The sequence below is a fragment of the Canis aureus genome, chromosome 33 (genome assembly GCF_053574225.1).
Source record: "Canis aureus isolate CA01 chromosome 33, VMU_Caureus_v.1.0, whole genome shotgun sequence".
Lineage (NCBI taxonomy): Eukaryota > Metazoa > Chordata > Mammalia > Carnivora > Canidae > Canis > Canis aureus.
The window spans coordinates 31,611,219-31,616,624 of record NC_135643.1 but is presented as its reverse complement, the minus strand read 5'-3'; the positions used below and the strand labels follow the sequence as shown (position 1 = coordinate 31,616,624).

Genomic DNA, 5,406 nt, shown 5'->3' with positions numbered 1-5,406 from the left:
TGGATTGAAAGGAACCTGGGTTTTAAAAAACTTTATGGAAAAGGGTCACAATAAATACCCTTGTATTGTCTAACTCTGGAATTTTATGTGAGAGAGAAATAGATTTTCATCTTGTTTAAGCCATTGTCCCTACGACATGCAGATGGACCTACTGCTAATTAGATCTACCTGACAGTGGAATTTTTCAACTCACTGATGAATTCTGGGGCTTGGCCTGTGAACAAAGCAAGAAGAGGTATTGTTTGCATCTGCAGCTGAATCTCCTTAAGCATAACTTGGGGGGACTGACAAGGGGAAATCTGTTCAGACTTTTCACTCTTCCAGTCAAAGCAGAAATCAAAGACATTTAATCACGATTTCTTTCACCTAGAGATGCTTTGGTAAATTAACAAAGTTCATTCTATTATTTTTCATGGAAGTATAAAAAGCAAGCAAACATGATTTCTAATCAAAGAAAAACATTTTATTTTAAAATTTTTTTAAAGAAAAACATTTTAAAGGTGATTTGCATGCTATTCATTTTTTTCTACCTCATCAAATGTATGCAGCTTAATTTATTTGTATACCCTTCTAAAATGCAATGGACCAAATAACTAACATTCTACATATTTGATTTAATCTCTATTCCATGAGTAAAATGTATATACATATATATTTTCTCAAGGCTGCCTAGTTCTGAATGATACAAAAACCCTTTTGAAAGAACAAAAACAAATCTGTGTTACATTATTTTATTTATATATAAACACACAAAACAATATAAAAGTGCTTTGTATAAGAAAAAAGATGCATTATGTACAGGGGAACAAAGATAAGGATGACCACATATTTCTCATTAGTAACAATGCACACTGAAAGTCGTGGAATATGCTCACTTCAGCAGCACATATACTAAAATTGGAACATTACAGAGAAGATTAACATGGCCCCTGCACAAGGATGACCTGCAAATTCAGGAAGTGCTCCATATTTTTAAAAAATTAATAAATAAATGTCATGAAGTATTATCTTTAAAGTAATGAAAGAAAAAAACTATCAACTTAGAAGTCTTTACACAGCAAAATGTCTTTCAAAAGCAAGCAAAATAAAGATTTATTCAAACATACAAAGGACGGATACATTTATCACCAACAGACTTAATATTTTATAAAAAAATTAATGAAGTCATTCAGGCAGAAAGACAGTGATACCAGATGGACATCTGCATCTACAAAAATCAAATCATGGGAAATGAAAACAACTTAGGTAACTATCAAGAATTTTGTTCTTATTAACTCAAAATGTATCATAGGTCTAAATGTAAAACTTAATTCTATAAAATTTCTAGAAGAAATATAGAATTAGGTCTCTCTTACACTGAGTTAGCAAAATTTCTTAGATACTGCACTAAGAACATGATCCATAAAAGAACAAAGTGACAAATTTGACTTCAAAATGAAGAATGTCTGCTTTTTGAAAGACACCATTAAACAAATGAAAAGACAAGCTATAGACTGGAAGGAAATATTTACAAAATCACATAAAGACTTGTCTCCAAAATACAAAGATTCTCAAAATTCAATAATAAGAAAACAAACAATCCAATAATAATAATGATAATAATAATAAAATAGGCAAAAGATTTGAACACTCATCATCAGAGATAATGTATAAATGACAAGTAACTACATGATAAGCTATTTAATATCATTAGTCCTTAGAGAAATACAATTAAAACCAAAAGTGACTAGTCCAATGCTAGGCTTGATATATGATGTTTTTGTTAAATTAGTCAAAAGTACAATAAATATATTAAAAGTTAGAATCAAGTGTTTTTTTTTAATCCTTGTTCTGAACAATCCCAAAGTATCTCCTATTATTCAGAGACATGAAACTGCCAACTCTGAAAAGCAAATTACTTTTAAGCTTAATTTAATGAATAAATGCCAAAAGGCATTCTTAGAAGTGAGGGGGATGTTGAAAATCCTATATATAATAGAGAGGTAGTGAACCATTATGATAGGCAAAGGAGTCAAATAAAATAATATTTTCCCTCTGACACCTTCTTGCCTTGTATGGTTTGATGTGGAACACTATAAGTGTCCCAACTGTCATCTCCCCAAGGATATCACTTAATATGGGTATAATAACAACTCTCATCCAGTGAATCTAGTTCAGTTCTTTTTGTCCCGCATGAGTACTGGTAGCCTTTCCCCCAGATAGATAATGTGAGAGGTAAATAATATCTTCAATAAGTTTGACATTAAGAGCACCATTATATTTAACCATTGCTTTTCTGAGTTGATCTGAAGGAAAAGGCATCTTTAATCATCATTTAGTTTAATTGGCCTGGCATGATTCTCTAAGACTTGAGAGAGAAAAAAATGTCAACTGCACAAAATTGAGTCTGTAAGTCACCAAGTTGCAGATTAAAAACGACTTTGCCTTTCTCTCCTCTGTTACTGACTGAAGATGCCCTTGATCAGTTAGATGGGCACTTAAAAGAAGAAAAAAGACAGGAAAAATTATATAGAATTGAAGAGATACAAAAGCAAGAAAACTTGAGTTAAATATTAAAATGTATGCATTTTTAACAAGAATATCATAATATTATGTGATCAAAAAGTATTTTTTAAAAGAAGAAATATATTTAAAAAATATATAACTCTATTTAATCCCAAAAGAATAGAGGAAAAACAGAAAAACTTGAGGATGTGATATTTAGTAGGGAAGTCCTAAAAAAAAACATGATTTTCAACTGTCAGTAGCAAACATAAAAATCAGCACCCAGCTGGAAAGAAACTCTTCCTTTTCTGGCAAGCTGAAAACGTTATGTGAAGTGTGAAGACTTTGGCTAAAATCCTGGAGACAACATTCTGCAATAAACAACTTGATACCACTTTATCTTGTCATACAACACCAAAACTCTTCACAATAATTTGAAAATATGCTCCTCTGCTTTGTACACAGGCAAAGCTCTCACTAGTGTCTGCATAAGAACAGGATCAAGTATGCTGTGTCTAAGTGGAAGGGCCCTGGTCACCTAGACAGCTCTCTATTTTCAATTGTTGTATTAGCTCTAATTCTTTAAGGCAGTCATCTGGAGTTTCTTTTCCTCTCTTTTTATCTTTCCTTTTTTTAAAAGATTTTATTTATTTATTCAGGAGAGAAACACACACAGAGGCAGAGACATAGACAGAGGGAGAGGCAGGCTCCGTTGTGAGACTCTATCTGGGACTCCAGGATCACACCCTGAGCCAAAGCAGACACTCAACCTCTGAGCCACCCAAGCATGGCCATCCGGAGTTTCTCATTCTTTTTCGTATTCAGAAGTTGAAACAAGTTAATATTATCAAATGCAAAATATACACATCCTTAAACTCAGTCATTTCTCTTTCAGAAATCTACCTAGTAGAAGCTCTCATATGTGAATACACACACAAAAAATTATGTACAAATCATTTATTTGTAGGAACAAATTTTGTACTAAATCATGTATACTGTAATTAGAGAATAATTAAATACATGCTAATAGCATAATCAAATAAATAAAGACATATACAATAGTTTAAAGGTATGGAATAGACTTCCAAATGTGTGTATGAATAACTCTCAAGATACATTGTTATGTGGGAAAAAAATTCAATAATGTAGATCTCTTTCTTTCCTTCTCTATTTCCATAAATAATATTGAAAAAATGAATTTACAGTCAAAAGCCTTTCCTAAAGTGTAGAATAATAGGATTAGAAAGTCAATCTGTATATGACTATATGATTTATATATGAAACAATATGGAATTATTACACAGATAAAATATTTACAAATTTACAATGTTATCTCACAACAAAGGTATAGGTTCAGTAGGATTAAGTCTTCTAATAAATAGATAAAAACTTACTCTTTTTGGTGCACAAAGTAATTTTTTTTCTCTTTGCTTCCACTATGACCAAGGGATAAAAAAAACAGTAAGTAGGTATTTAGAAGACTAATAAATTATGATTATGTAATAATTTAATAGATGCTTTATAATAAGTTTAAAATGATCTCTACGTCTAAAACTAATGTACTGTATGTTGGCTAATTAAATTTAAATTCAAAAAATTTAAAAGAAAAAATAAATAAAAGAAAAAATAAATAAAATTATTAAAATTATGTGGCATAGTTTTTGAAAGTATAGGCAAAATGGAAAAGAAATTAATAAAGGTTCAAAAAACTAAATTGAGTTGATTTCTAAAACTAGTTACTAAATGCCTTGGTTAACCTGCATATTGGATTTAGTTGAAGTTATTATGGCTCATAAAACAGTAGAAGGGTCTGAAGAATATACCCAGAATGTATTACAAAGATATGAATAGTTGGAAAATCTTAAGGAGTAATTGAATGCTAAAAAGAAAGAATAGTAAGTCCAAAATTCGCTAATAGGAATACCAGAAAAAAAAAAAAAAAGAAACTGAGAGAGAAAAGATTTAATAGATGAGTTTATCAATATTCAGATGAATATTCATGCTGAAAAAATAGATTTTAATAAATGGCACATTAGAGTAAAATAGCATAACACCTTTCCATGCCTTTGCAAAAAGAAGATCTTACAAGTTTCCTGAGAGAAAAAGAATATAAGAAACTACAATGAGCATGGCAGAAAATTTCTACCTTTGAAATGCTGAGGAAAAGTACTTATCATTTAGATTTTTTTTAAATTTTTTTTATTTATTTATGATAGGCACACAGTGAGAGAGAGAGAGGCAGAGACACAGGCAGAGGGAGAAGCAGGCTCCATGCACCGGGAGCCCAACGTGGGATTCGATCTCGGGTCTCCAGGATCGCGCCCTGGGCCAAAGGCAGGCGCCAAACTGCTGCGCCACCCAGGGATCCCTAGATTTTTTATACCTAGTGAAATCACCACTTTTGAAACAGGGAGAAATAAAGACACTTTCTGAGAAAGAAAATTGAGTTACCCTTAACAAAAAGAAGTATTTTAGGAAGGCACGATTGGATCCAAAAGTGGGGACTATGATGCAAGAAACAAGGCAAAAAAAAAAAAAAAAAAAGAAAGAAAAAAAGAAAGAAAGAAAGAAAGAAAGAAAGAAAGAAAGAAAGAAAGAAAGAAATTAGTAACCAAGAGTTTACCTATAACAAAAACATATATCAAAAATTCTGAATTTGAGTAGTGTAAAAACCAGAGAAAGTCAAATACTGGTCAACAGTAGCATAAAAGAAGAGAATTAGAACTTAAGTATTGTATAGTCCTTGTTTTTTTCAGGAAGAAAGTAGGAACAGTATTACATTTTAAACTTTACTTTGTGTTAAAAATTAAATTAAAGTGGGGAGTCTGTGTGGCTCAGTTGGTTAAGCAACTGCCTTCAACTCAGGTCACGATCTCAGGGTACTGGGATCAAGTCATGCATCAGGTGTCCTGCTCATGTGGG

General features: G+C 31.5%; 1 non-coding gene across 1 annotated transcript; it reads left to right on the top strand.

The window, feature by feature from the left end:
- Nucleotides 1-867: 867 nt before the first annotated feature.
- On the top strand, nucleotides 868-974 carry LOC144304413 (U6 spliceosomal RNA). Its single transcript, XR_013371327.1, has one exon. It is a non-coding gene; the product is annotated as a U6 spliceosomal RNA (small nuclear RNA).
- Nucleotides 975-5,406: the final 4,432 nt, after the last annotated feature.